Below are 15,453 nucleotides of genomic sequence, written 5' to 3'. Positions count from 1 at the left end.
TAAGAAACCCTTGAAATAAAAGTTACTAGTCTTTCTACATTTCCTGCTGTTTTCAATGGTGGACATTACCCGTGAAAAGCAGGGAAATGACCTGAAAACTGCTAATATTTACAACTCCGGCCACTTTAGCGAGCGTTTTCACTTGAATTTGCTTTCAAATATTAGGAATTCATGTTTATACAGCTCACAATTAGTGTAGAAAGACTGTAAGTGAGGACTATACTGCTAATGTTTACAACTGAGGCTGAATTTCTCTAGCGTCTTTTTGGTGAATCAGTTAATATCCTGTCGGTTCCATTACATACTTGTAAGAAAACTGTCTAATTGTGGGGAAACTCTTAAAATACGCAATTAAAGTTTCCAGAAATGATTAAAAACTTATAAGAAACCTTTGAAATAAAAGTTAGTTGATTCTTTCTACATTTCCTGCCTTTTTCAATCAATGACATTACCCGTGGAATGAGGGAAATGACCAGAAAACTGATAATATTTACAAATCCGGCCACTTTAGCTAGCGTTTTCACTTGAATTTGCTTTCAAATAGTAGGAATTCATGTTTATACAGCTCAAATTTAGTGTAGAAAGACTGTAAGTGAGGACTATACTGCTTATGTTTACAACTGAGGCCAAATTTCTCTAGCGTCTTTTTGGTGAATCAGTTAATATCCTGCCGGTTCCATTACATACTTGTTAGAAAACTGTTTAATTGTCGTAAAACTCTTAAAGTACGCAATTAGAGTTTCCAGAAATGATTAAAAACTCATAAGAAACCCTTGAAATAAAAGTTACTAGAGTCTTTCTACATTTCCTGCTGTTTTCAATGACGGACATTACCCGTGAAAAGCAGGGAAATGACCTGAAAACTGCTAATATTTACAACTCCGGCCACTTTAGCGAGCGTTTTCACTCGAATTTGCTTTCAAATATTAGGAATTCATGTTTATACAGCTCACAATTAGTGTAGAAAGACTGTAAGTGAGGACTATACTGCTAATGTTTACAACTGAGGCGGAATTTCTCTAGCGTCTTTTTGGTGAATCAGTTAGTGTCCTGCCGGTTCTATTACATACTTGAAAGAAAACTGTCTAATTGTGGTAAAACTCTTAAAATACGCAATTAGAGTTTCCAGAAATGATTAAAAACTTATAAGAAACCCTTGAAATAAAAGTTAGTAGATTCTTACTACATTTCCTGCTGTTTTCAATCAATGTCATTACCTGTGAAAAGCAGTGAAATGACCAGAAAACTGCTAATATTTACAACTTCGGCCGCTTTAGAGAGCGTTTTCACTTGAATTTGCTTACAAATACTAGGAATTCATGTTTATACAGCTCAAATTTAGTGTAGAAAGACTGTAAGTGAGGACTATACTGCTAATGTTTACAACTGAGGCCGAATTTCTCTAGCGTCTTTTTGGTGAATCAGTTAATATCCTCACTGTTCCAGTACATACTTGTTAGAAAACTGTCTAATTGTGGTGAAACTCTTAAAATACGGAATTAAAGTTTCCAGAAATGATTCAAAATTTATGAGAAAACCTTGAAATAAAAGTAAGTAGATTCTTACTACATTTCCTGCTGTTTTCAATCAATGTCATTACCCGTGAAAAGCAGTGAAATGACCAGAAAACTGGTAATATTTACAACTCCGGCCACTTTAGCGAGCGTTTTCACTTGAATTTGCTTTTACATATTAGGAATTCATGTTTATACAGCTCACAATTAGTGTAGAAAGACTGTAAGTGAGGACTATACTGCTAATGTTTACAACTGAGGCGGAATTTCTCTAGCGTCTTTTTGGTGAATCAGTTAATATCCTGCCGGTTCTATTACATACTTGTAAGAAAACTGTCTAATTGTGGTGAAACTCTTAAAATACGCAATTAGAGTTTCCAGAAATGATTAAAATCTTATAAGAAACCCTTGAGATAAAAGTTAGTAGATTCTTACTACATTTCCTGCTGTTTTCAATCAATGATATTACTCGTGAAGAGCAGGGAAATGACCTGAAAACTGATAATATTTACAAATCCGGCCACTTTAGAGAGCGTTTTCACTTGAATTTGCTTACAAATACTAGGAATTCATGTTTATACAGCTCAAATTTAGTGTAGAAAGACTGTAAGTGAGGACTATACGTCTAATGTTTACAACTGAGGCCGAATTTCTCTAGCGTCTTTTTGGTGAATCAGTTAATATCCTCATTGTTCCAGTACATACTTGTAAGAAAACTGTCTAATTGTGGTAAAACTCTTAAAATACGCAATTAGAGTTTCCAGAAATGATTAAAAACTTATAAGAAACCCTTGAGATAAAAGTTAGTAGATTCTTACTACATTTCCTGCTGTTTTCAATCAATGTCATTACCCGTGAAAAGCAGTGATATGACCAGAAAACTGATAATATTTACAAATCCGGCCACTTCAGCGAGCGTTTTCACTTTAATTTGCTTTCAAATACTAGGAATTCATGTTTATACAGCTCAAATTTAGTGTAGAAAGACTGTAAGTGAGGACTATACTGCTAATGTTTACAATTGAGGCCGAATTTCTCTAGCGTCTTTTTGATGAATCAGTTAATATCCTGCCGGTTCCATTACATACTTGTAAGAAAACTGTCTAATTGTGGTAAAACTCTTAAAGTACGCAATTAGAGTTTCCAGAAATGATTAAAAACTTATAAGAAACCCTTGAAATAAAAGTTACTAGTCTTTCTACATTTCCTGCTGTTTTCAATGGTAGACATTACCCGTGAAAAGCAGGGAAATGACCTGAAAACTGCTAATATTTACAACTCCGGCCACTTCAGCGAGCGTTTTCACTCGAATTTGCTTTCAAATATTAGGAATTCAGGTTTATACAGCTCACAATTAGTGTAGAAAGACTGTAAGTGAGGACTATACTGCTAATGTTTACAACTGAGGCCGAATTTCTCTAGCGTCTTTTTGGTGAATCAGTTAGTGTCCTGCCGGTTCTATTACATACTTGTAAGAAAACTGTCTCATTGTGGTAAAACTCTTAAAATACGCAATTAGAGTTTCCAGAAATGATTAAAAACTTATAAGAAACCCTTGAAATAAAAGTTAGTAGATTCTTACTACATTTCCTGCTGTTTTCAATCAATGTCATTACCTGTGAAAAGCAGTGAAATGACCAGAAAACTGCTAATATTTACAACTTCGGCCGCTTTAGAGAGCGTTTTCACTTGAATTTGCTTACAAATACTAGGAATTCATGTTTATACAGCTCAAATTTAGTGTAGAAAGACTGTAAGTGAGGACTATACTGCTAATGTTTACAACTGAGGCCGAATTTCTCTAGCGTCTTTTTGGTGAATCAGTTAATATCCTGCCGGTTCTATTACATACTTGTAAGAAAACTGTCTAATTGTGGTGAAACTCTTAAAATACGCAATTAGAGTTTCCAGAAATGATTAAAAACTTGTAAGAAACCCTTGAGATAAAAGTTAGTAGATTCTTACTACATTTCCTGCTGTTTTCAATCAATGATATTACCCGTGAAGAGCAGGGAAATGACCTGAAAACTGATAATATTTACAACTCCGGCCGCTTTAGAGAGCGTTTTCACTTGAATTTGCTTACAAATACTAGGAATTCATGTTTATACAGCTCAAATTTAGTGTAGAAAGACTGTAAGTGAGGACTATACGTCTAATGTTTACAACTGAGGCCGAATTTCTCTAGCGTCTTTTTGGTGAATCAGTTAATATCCTCATTGTTCCAGTACATACTTGTAAGAAAACTGTCTAATTGTGGTGAAACTCTTAAAATACGCAATTAGAGTTTCCAGAAATGATTAAAAACTTATAAGAAACCCTTGAGATAAAAGTTAGTAGATTCTTACTACATTTCCTGCTGTTTTCAATCAATGTCATTACCCGTGAAAAGCAGTGATATGACCAGAAAACTGATAATATTTACAAATCCGGCCACTTCAACGAGCGTTTTCACTTTAATTTGCTTTCAAATACTAGGAATTCATGTTTATACAGCTCAAATTTAGTGTAGAAAGACTGTAAGTGAGGACTATACTGCTAATGTTTACAATTGAGGCCGAATTTCTCTAGCGTCTTTTTGATGAATCAGTTAATATCCTGCCGGTTCCATTACATACTTATAAGAAAACTGTCCAATTGTGGTAAAACTCTTAAAGTACGCAATTAGAGTTTCCAGAAATGATTAAAAACTTATAAGAAACCCTTGAAATAAAAGTTACTAGTCTTTCTACATTTCCTGCTGTTTTCAATGGTGGACATTACCCGTGAAAAGCAGGGAAATGACCTGAAAACTGCTAATATTTACAACTCCGGCCACTTTAGCGAGCGTTTTCACTCGAATTTGCTTTCAAATATTAGGAATTTAGGTTTATACAGCTCACAATTAGTGTAGAAAGACTGTAAGTGAGGACTATACTGCTAATGTTTACAACTGAGGCCGAATTTCTCGAGCGTCTTTTTGATGAATCAGTTAATATCCTGCCGGTTCCATTACATACTTGTAAGAAAACTGTTTAATTGTCATAAAACTCTTAAAGTACGCAATTAGAGTTTCCAGAAATGATTAAAAACTTATAAGAAACCCTTGAAATAAAAGTAAGTAAATTCTTACTACATTTCCTGCCCTTTTCAATCAATGACATTACCCGTGGAAAGCAGGGAAATGACCAGAAAACTGCTAATATTTACAACTCCGGCCACTTTAGCGAGCGTTTTGACTTGAATTTGCTTTCAAATATTAGAAATTCATGTTTATACAGCTCACAATTAGTGTAGAAAGACTTTAAGTGAGGAATATACTGCTAATGTTTACAATTGAGGCCGAATTTCTCTAGCGTCTTTTTGATGAATCAGTTAATATCCTGCCGGTTCCATTACATACTTGTAAGAAAACTGTCTAATTGTGGTAAAACTCTTAAAATACGCAATTAGAGTTTCCAGAAATGATTAAAAACTTATAAGAAACCCTTGAGATAAAAGTTAGTAGATTCTTACTACATTTCCTGCTGTTTTCAATCAATGACATTACCCGTGAAGAGCAGGGAAATGACCTGAAAACTGATAGTATTTACAACTCCGGCCGCTTTAGAGAGCGTTTTCACTTGAATTTGCTTACAAATACTAGGAATTCATGTTTATACAGCTCAAATTTAGTGTAGAGAGACTGTAAGTGAGGACTATACGTCTAATGTTTACAACTGAGGCCGAATTTCTCTAGCGTCTTTTTGGTGAATCAGTTAATATCCTCATTGTTCCAGTACATACTTGTAAGAAAACTGTCTAATTGTGGTGAAACTCTTAAAATACGCAATTAGAGTTTCCAGAAATGATTAAAAACTTATAAGAAACCCTTGAGATAAAAGTTAGTAGATTCTTACTACATTTCCTGCTGTTTTCAATCAATGTCATTACCCGTGAAAAGCAGTGATATGACCAGAAAACTGATAATATTTACAAATCCGGCCACTTCAGCGAGCGTTTTCACTTTAATTTGCTTTCAAATACTAGGAATTCATGTTTATACAGCTCAAATTTAGTGTAGAAAGACTGTAAGTGAGGACTATACTGCTAATGTTTACAATTGAGGCCGAATTTCTCTAGCGTCTTTTTGATGAATCAGTTAATATCCTGCCGGTTCCATTACATCCTTGTAAGAAAACTGTCTAATTGTGGTAAAACTCTTAAAGTACGCAATTAGAGTTTCCAGAAATGATTAAAAACTTATAAGAAACCCTTGAAATAAAAGTTAGTAGATTCTTACTACATTTCCTGCTGTTTTCAATCAATGTCATTACCCGTGAAAAGCAGTGAAATGACCAGAAAACTGCTAATATTTACAACTCCGGCCACTTTAGCGAGCGTTTTCACTTGAATTTGCTTTCAAATATTAGGAATTCATGTATACACAGCTCACAATTAGTGTAGAAAGACTGTAAGTGAGGACTATACTGGTAATGTTTACAATTGAGGCCGAATATCTCTAGCGTCTTTTTGATGAATCAGTTAATATCCTGCCGGTTCCAGTACATACTTGTAAGAAAACTGTCTAATTGTGGTAAAACTCTTAAAATACGCAATTAGAGTTTCCAGAAATGATTAAAAACTTATAAGAAACCCTTGAGATAAAAGTTAGTAGATTCGTACTACATTTCCTGCTGTTTTCAATCAATGTCATTACCCGTGAAAAGCAGTGATATGACCAGAAAACTGATAATATTTACAAATCCGGCCACTTCAGCGAGCGTTTTCACTTTAATTTGCTTTCAAATACTAGGAATTCATGTTTATACAGCTCAAATTTAGTGTAGAAAGACTGTAAGTGAGGACTATACTGCTAATGTTTACAATTGAGGCCGAATTTCTCTAGCGTCTTTTTGATGAATCAGTTAATATACTGCCGGTTCCATTACATCCTTGTAAGAAAACTGTCTAATTGTGGTAAAACTCTTAAAGTACGCAATTAGAGTTTCCAGAAATGATTAAAAACTTATAAGAAACCCTTGAAATAAAAGTTACTAGTCTTTCTACATTTCCTGCTGTTTTCAATGGTGGACATTACCCGTGAAAAGCAGGGAAATGACCTGAAAACTGCTAATATTTACAACTCCGGCCACTTTAGCGAGCGTTTTCACTCGAATTTGCTTTCAAATATTAGGAATTTAGGTTTATACAGCTCACAATTAGTGTAGAAAGACTGTAAGTGAGGACTATACTGCTAATGTTTACAACTGAGGCCGAATTTCTCTAGCGTCTTTTTGGTGAATCAGTTAATATCCTGTCGGTTCTATTACATACTTGTAAGAAAACTGTCTAATTGTGGTAAAACTCTTAAAATACGCAATTAGAGTTTCCAGAAATGATTAAAAACTTATAAGAAACCTTTGAAATAAAAGTTAGTTGATTCTTTCTACATTTCCTGCCTTTTTCAATCAATGACATTACCCGTGGAATGCAGGGAAATGACCAGAAAACTGATAATATTTACAAATCCGGCCACTTTAGCTAGCGTTTTCACTTGAATTTGCTTTCAAATACTAGGAATTCATGTTTATACAGCTCAAATTTAGTGTAGAAAGACTGTAAGTGAGGACTATACTGCTTATGTTTACAACTGAGGCCGAATTTCTGTAGCGTCTTTTTGGTGAATCAGTTAATATCCTGCCGGTTCCATTACATACTTGATAGAAAACAGTTTAATTGTCGTAAAACTCTTAAAGTACGCAATTAGAGTTTCCAGAAATGATTAAAAACTTATAAGAAACCCTTGAAATAAAAGTTACTAGAGTCTTTCTACATTTCCTGCTGTTTTCAATGACGGACATTACCCGTGAAAAGCAGGGAAATGACCAGAAAACTGCTAATATTTACAACTCTGGCCACTTTAGCGAGCGTTTTCACTCGAATTTGCTTTCAAATATTAGGAATTCAGGTTTATACAGCTCACAATTAGTGTAGAAAGACTGTAAGTGAGGACTATACTGCTAATGTTTACAACTGAGGCGGAATTTCTCTAGCATCTTTTTGGTGAATCAGTTAGTGTCCTGCCGGTTCTATTACATACTTGTAAGAAAACTGTCTAATTGTGGTAAAACTCTTAAAATACGCAATTAGAGTTTCCAGAAATGATTAAAAACTTATAAGAAACCCTTGAAATAAAAGTTAGTAGATTCTTACTACATTTCCTGCTGTTTTCAATCAATGTCATTACCCGTGAAAAGCAGTGAAATGACCAGAAAACTGCTAATATTTACAACTCCGGCCACTTTAGCGAGCGTTTTCACTTGAATTTGCTTTCAAATATTAGGAATTCATGTATACACAGCTCACAATTAGTGTAGAAAGACTGTAAGTGAGGACTATACTGGTAATGTTTACAATTGAGGCCGAATATCTCTAGCGTCTTTTTGATGAATCAGTTAATATCCTGCCGGTTCCAGTACATACTTGTAAGAAAACTGTCTAATTGTGGTAAAACTCTTAAAATACGCAATTAGAGTTTCCAGAAATGATTAAAAACTTATAAGAAACCCTTGAGATAAAAGTTAGTAGATTCGTACTACATTTCCTGCTGTTTTCAATCAATGTCATTACCCGTGAAAAGCAGTGATATGACCAGAAAACTGATAATATTTACAAATCCGGCCACTTCAGCGAGCGTTTTCACTTTAATTTGCTTTCAAATACTAGGAATTCATGTTTATACAGCTCAAATTTAGTGTAGAAAGACTGTAAGTGAGGACTATACTGCTAATGTTTACAATTGAGGCCGAATTTCTCTAGCGTCTTTTTGATGAATCAGTTAATATACTGCCGGTTCCATTACATCCTTGTAAGAAAACTGTCTAATTGTGGTAAAACTCTTAAAGTACGCAATTAGAGTTTCCAGAAATGATTAAAAACTTATAAGAAACCCTTGAAATAAAAGTTACTAGTCTTTCTACATTTCCTGCTGTTTTCAATGGTGGACATTAACCGTGAAAAGCAGGGAAATGACCTGAAAACTGCTAATATTTACAACTCCGGCCACTTTAGCGAGCGTTTTCACTCGAATTTGCTTTCAAATATTAGGAATTTAGGTTTATACAGCTCACAATTAGTGTAGAAAGACTGTAAGTGAGGACTATACTGCTAATGTTTACAACTGAGGCCGAATTTCTCTAGCGTCTTTTTGGTGAATCAGTTAATATCCTGTCGGTTCTATTACATACTTGTAAGAAAACTGTCTAATTGTGGTAAAACTCTTAAAATACGCAATTAGAGTTTCCAGAAATGATTAAAAACTTATAAGAAACCTTTGAAATAAAAGTTAGTTGATTCTTTCTACATTTCCTGCCTTTTTCAATCAATGACATTACCCGTGGAATGCAGGGAAATGACCAGAAAACTGATAATATTTACAAATCCGGCCACTTTAGCTAGCGTTTTCACTTGAATTTGCTTTCAAATACTAGGAATTCATGTTTATACAGCTCAAATTTAGTGTAGAAAGACTGTAAGTGAGGACTATACTGCTTATGTTTACAACTGAGGCCGAATTTCTGTAGCGTCTTTTTGGTGAATCAGTTAATATCCTGCCGGTTCCATTACATACTTGTTAGAAAACTGTTTAATTGTCGTAAAACTCTTAAAGTACGCAATTAGAGTTTCCAGAAATGATTAAAAACTTATAAGAAACCCTTGAAATAAAAGTTACTAGAGTCTTTCTACATTTCCTGCTGTTTTCAATGACGGACATTACCCGTGAAAAGCAGGGAAATGACCAGAAAACTGCTAATATTTACAACTCCGGCCACTTTAGCGAGCGTTTTCACTCGAATTTGCTTTCAAATATTAGGAATTCATGTTTATACAGCTCACAATTAGTGTAGAAAGACTGTAAGTGAGGACTATACTGCTAATGTTTACAACTGAGGCCAAATTTCTCTAGCGTCTTTTTGGTGAATCAGTTAATATCCTGCCGGTTCTATTACATACTTGTAAGAAAACTGTCTAATTGTGGTAAAACTCTTAAAATACGCAATTAGAGTTTCCAGAAATGATTAAAAACTTATAAGAAACCCTTGAGATAAAAGTTAGTAGATTCTTACTACATTTCCTGCTGTTTTCAATCAATGTCATAACCCGTGAAAAGCAGTGATATGACCAGAAAACTGATAATATTTACAAATCCGGCCACTTCAGCGAGCGTTTTCACTTTAATTTGCTTTCAAATACTAGGAATTCATGTTTATACAGCTCAAATTTAGTGTAGAAAGACTGTAAGTGAGGACTATACTGCTAATGTTTACAACTGAGGCCAAATTTCTCTAGCGTCTTTTTGATGAATCAGTTAATATCCTGCCGGTTCCATTACATACTTGTTAGAAAACTGTTTAATTGTCGTAAAACTCTTAAAGTACGCAATTAGAGTTTCCAGAAATGATTAAAAACTCATAAGAAACCCTTGAAATAAAAGTTACTAGAGTCTTTCTACATTTCCTGCTGTTTTCAATGACGGACATTACCCGTGAAAAGCCGAGAAATGACCTGAAAACTGCTAATATTTACAACTCCGGCCACTTTAGCGAGCGTTTTCACTCGAATTTGCTTTCAAATATTAGGAATTCATGTTTATACAGCTCACAATTAGTGTAGAAAGACTGTAAGTGAGGACTATACTGCTAATGTTTACAACTGAGGCGGAATTTCTCTAGCGTCTTTTTGGTGAATCAGTTAGTGTCCTGCCGGTTCTATTACATACTTGAAAGAAAACTGTCTAATTGTGGTAAAACTCTTAAAATACGCAATTAGAGTTTCCAGAAATGATTAAAAACTTATAAGAAACCCTTGAAATAAAAGTTAGTAGATTCTTACTACATTTCCTGCTGTTTTCAATCAATGTCATTACCTGTGAAAAGCAGTGAAATGACCAGAAAACTGCTAATATTTACAACTTCGGCCGCTTTAGAGAGCGTTTTCACTTGAATTTGCTTACAAATACTAGGAATTCATGTTTATACAGCTCAAATTTAGTGTAGAAAGACTGTAAGTGAGGACTATACTGCTAATGTTTACAACTGAGGCCGAATTTCTCTAGCGTCTTTTTGGTGAATCAGTTAATATCCTCACTGTTCCAGTACATACTTGTTAGAAAACTGTCTAATTGTGGTGAAACTCTTAAAATACGGAATTAAAGTTTCCAGAAATGATTCAAAACTTATGAGAAAACCTTGAAATAAAAGTAAGTAGATTCTTACTACATTTCCTGCTGTTTTCAATCAATGTCATTACCCGTGAAAAGCAGTGAAATGACCAGAAAACTGGTAATATTTACAACTCCGGCCACTTTAGCGAGCGTTTTCACTTGAATTTGCTTTTACATATTAGGAATTCATGTTTATACAGCTCACAATTAGTGTAGAAAGACTGTAAGTGAGGACTATACTGCTAATGTTTACAACTGAGGCGGAATTTCTCTAGCGTCTTTTTGGTGAATCAGTTAATATCCTGCCGGTTCTATTACATACTTGTAAGAAAACTGTCTAATTGTGGTGAAACTCTTAAAATACGCAATTAGAGTTTCCAGAAATGATTAAAAACTTATAAGAAACCCTTGAGATAAAAGTTAGTAGATTCTTACTACATTTCCTGCTGTTTTCAATCAATGTCATTACCCGTGAAAAGCAGTGATATGACCAGAAAACTGATAATATTTACAAATCCGGCCACTTCAGCGAGCGTTTTCACTTTAATTTGCTTTCAAATACTAGGAATTCATGTTTGTACAGCTCAAATTTAGTGTAGAAAGACTGTAAGTGAGGACTATACTGCTAATGTTTACAATTGAGGCCGAATTTCTCTAGCGTCTTTTTGATGAATCAGTTAATATCCTGCCGGTTCCATTACATACTTGTAAGAAAACTGTCTAATTGTGGTAAAACTCTTAAAGTACGCAATTAGAGTTTCCAGAAATGATTAAAAACTTATAAGAAACCCTTGAAATAAAAGTTACTAGTCTTTCTACATTTCCTTCTGTTTTCAATGGTAGACATTACCCGTGAAAAGCAGGGAAATGACCTGAAAACTGCTAATATTTACAACTCCGGCCACTTCAGCGAGCGTTTTCACTCGAATTTGCTTTCAAATATTAGGAATTCAGGTTTATACAGCTCACAATTAGTGTAGAAAGACTGTAAGTGAGGACTATACTGCTAATGTTTACAACTGAGGCCGAATTTCTCTAGTGTCTTTTTGGTGATTCAGTTAGTGTCCTGCCGGTTCTATTACATACTTGTAAGAAAACTCTCTAATTGTGGTAAAACTCTTAAAATACGCAATTAGAGTTTCCAGAAATGATTAAAAACTTATAAGAAACCCTTGAAATAAAAGTTAGTAGATTCTTACTACATTTCCTGCTGTTTTCAATCAATGTCATTACCCGTGAAAAGCAGTGAAATGACCAGAAAACTGCTAATATTTACAACTCCGGCCACTTTAGCGAGCGTTTTCACTTGAATTTGCTTTCAAATATTAGGAATTCATGTATACACAGCTCACAATTAGTGTAGAAAGACTGTAAGTGAGGACTATACTGGTAATGTTTACAATTGAGGCCGAATATCTCTAGCGTCTTTTTGATGAATCAGTTAATATCCTGCCGGTTCCATTACATACTTGTAAGAAAACTGTCTAATTGTGGTAACAGTCTTAAAATACGCAATTAGAGTATCCAGAAATGATTAAAAACTTATAAGAAACCCTTGAGATAAAAGTTAGTAGATTCTTACTACATTTCCTGCTGTTTTCAATCAATGTAATTACCCGTGAAAAGCAGTGAAATGACCAGATAACTGCTTATATTTACAACTCCGGCCACTTTAGCGAGCGTTTTCACTTGAATTTGCTTTCAAATATTAGGAATTCATGTTTATACAGCTCAAATTTAGTGTAGAAAGACTGTAAGTGAGGACTATACTGCTAATGTTTACAATTGAGGCCGAATTTCTCTAGCGTCTTTTTGATGAATCAGTTAATATCCTGCCGGTTCCATTACATACTTGTAAGAAAACTGTCTAATTGTGGTAAAACTCTTAAAGTACGCAATTAGAGTTTCCAGAAATGATTAAAAACTTATAAGAAACCCTTGAAATAAAAGTTACTAGTCTTTCTACATTTCCTGCTGTTTTCAATGGTGGACATTACCCGTGAAAAGCAGGGAAATGACCTGAAAACTGCTAATATTTACAACTCCGGCCACTTTAGCGAGCGTTTTCACTTGAATTTGCTTTCAAATATTAGGAATTCATGTTTATACAGCTCACAATTAGTGTAGAAAGACTGTAAGTGAGGACTATACTGCTAATGTTTACAACTGAGGCTGAAATTCTCTAGCGTCTTTTTGGTGAATCAGTTAATATCCTGTCGGTTCCATTACATACTTGTAAGAAAACTGTCTAATTGTGGGGAAACTCTTAAAATACGCAATTAAAGTTTCCAGAAATGATTAAAAACTTATAAGAAACCTTTGAAATAAAAGTTAGTTGATTCTTTCTACATTTCCTGCCTTTTTCAATCAATGACATTACCCGTGGAATGCAGGGAAATGACCAGAAAACTGATAATATTTACAAATGCGGCCACTTTAGCTAGCGTTTTCACTTGAATTTGCTTTCAAATACTAGGAATTCATGTTTATACAGCTCAAATTTAGTGTAGAAAGACTGTAAGTGAGGACTATACTGCTAATGTTTACAACTGAGGCCAAATTTCTCTAGCGTCTTTTTGATGAATCAGTTAATATCCTGCCGGTTCCATTACATACTTGTTAGAAAACTGTTTAATTGTCGTAAAACTCTTAAAGTACGCAATTAGAGTTTCCAGAAATGATTAAAAACTCATAAGAAACCCTTGAAATAAAAGTTACTAGAGTCTTTCTACATTTCCTGCTGTTTTCAATGACGGACATTACCCGTGAAAAGCCGAGAAATGACCTGAAAACTGCTAATATTTACAACTCCGGCCACTTTAGCGAGCGTTTTCACTCGAATTTGCTTTCAAATATTAGGAATTCATGTTTATACAGCTCACAATTAGTGTAGAAAGACTGTAAGTGAGGACTATACTGCTAATGTTTACAACTGAGGCGGAATTTCTCTAGCGTCTTTTTGGTGAATCAGTTAGTGTCCTGCCGGTTCTATTACATACTTGAAAGAAAACTGTCTAATTGTGGTAAAACTCTTAAAATACGCAATTAGAGTTTCCAGAAATGATTAAAAACTTATAAGAAACCCTTGAAATAAAAGTTAGTAGATTCTTACTACATTTCCTGCTGTTTTCAATCAATGTCATTACCTGTGAAAAGCAGTGAAATGACCAGAAAACTGCTAATATTTACAACTTCGGCCGCTTTAGAGAGCGTTTTCACTTGAATTTGCTTACAAATACTAGGAATTCATGTTTATACAGCTCAAATTTAGTGTAGAAAGACTGTAAGTGAGGACTATACTGCTAATGTTTACAACTGAGGCCGAATTTCTCTAGCGTCTTTTTGGTGAATCAGTTAATATCCTCACTGTTCCAGTACATACTTGTTAGAAAACTGTCTAATTGTGGTGAAACTCTTAAAATACGGAATTAAAGTTTCCAGAAATGATTCAAAACTTATGAGAAAACCTTGAAATAAAAGTAAGTAGATTCTTACTACATTTCCTGCTGTTTTCAATCAATGTCATTACCCGTGAAAAGCAGTGAAATGACCAGAAAACTGGTAATATTTACAACTCCGGCCACTTTAGCGAGCGTTTTCACTTGAATTTGCTTTTACATATTAGGAATTCATGTTTATACAGCTCACAATTAGTGTAGAAAGACTGTAAGTGAGGACTATACTGCTAATGTTTACAACTGAGGCGGAATTTCTCTAGCGTCTTTTTGGTGAATCAGTTAATATCCTGCCGGTTCTATTACATACTTGTAAGAAAACTGTCTAATTGTGGTGAAACTCTTAAAATACGCAATTAGAGTTTCCAGAAATGATTAAAAACTTATAAGAAACCCTTGAGATAAAAGTTAGTAGATTCTTACTACATTTCCTGCTGTTTTCAATCAATGTCATTACCCGTGAAAAGCAGTGATATGACCAGAAAACTGATAATATTTACAAATCCGGCCACTTCAGCGAGCGTTTTCACTTTAATTTGCTTTCAAATACTAGGAATTCATGTTTGTACAGCTCAAATTTAGTGTAGAAAGACTGTAAGTGAGGACTATACTGCTAATGTTTACAATTGAGGCCGAATTTCTCTAGCGTCTTTTTGATGAATCAGTTAATATCCTGCCGGTTCCATTACATACTTGTAAGAAAACTGTCTAATTGTGGTAAAACTCTTAAAGTACGCAATTAGAGTTTCCAGAAATGATTAAAAACTTATAAGAAACCCTTGAAATAAAAGTTACTAGTCTTTCTACATTTCCTTCTGTTTTCAATGGTAGACATTACCCGTGAAAAGCAGGGAAATGACCTGAAAACTGCTAATATTTACAACTCCGGCCACTTCAGCGAGCGTTTTCACTCGAATTTGCTTTCAAATATTAGGAATTCAGGTTTATACAGCTCACAATTAGTGTAGAAAGACTGTAAGTGAGGACTATACTGCTAATGTTTACAACTGAGGCCGAATTTCTCTAGTGTCTTTTTGGTGATTCAGTTAGTGTCCTGCCGGTTCTATTACATACTTGTAAGAAAACTCTCTAATTGTGGTAAAACTCTTAAAATACGCAATTAGAGTTTCCAGAAATGATTAAAAACTTATAAGAAACCCTTGAAATAAAAGTTAGTAGATTCTTACTACATTTCCTGCTGTTTTCAATCAATGTCATTACCCGTGAAAAGCAGTGAAATGACCAGAAAACTGCTAATATTTACAACTCCGGCCACTTTAGCGAGCGTTTTCACTTGAAT

This window comes from Myotis nattereri (assembly GCF_964212035.1).
Source record: "Myotis nattereri genome assembly, chromosome: 8".
NCBI classification, from domain to species: domain Eukaryota; kingdom Metazoa; phylum Chordata; class Mammalia; order Chiroptera; family Vespertilionidae; genus Myotis; species Myotis nattereri.
The sequence above is the reverse complement of the archived record's forward strand: the minus strand, read 5'-3'. Positions refer to the sequence as shown.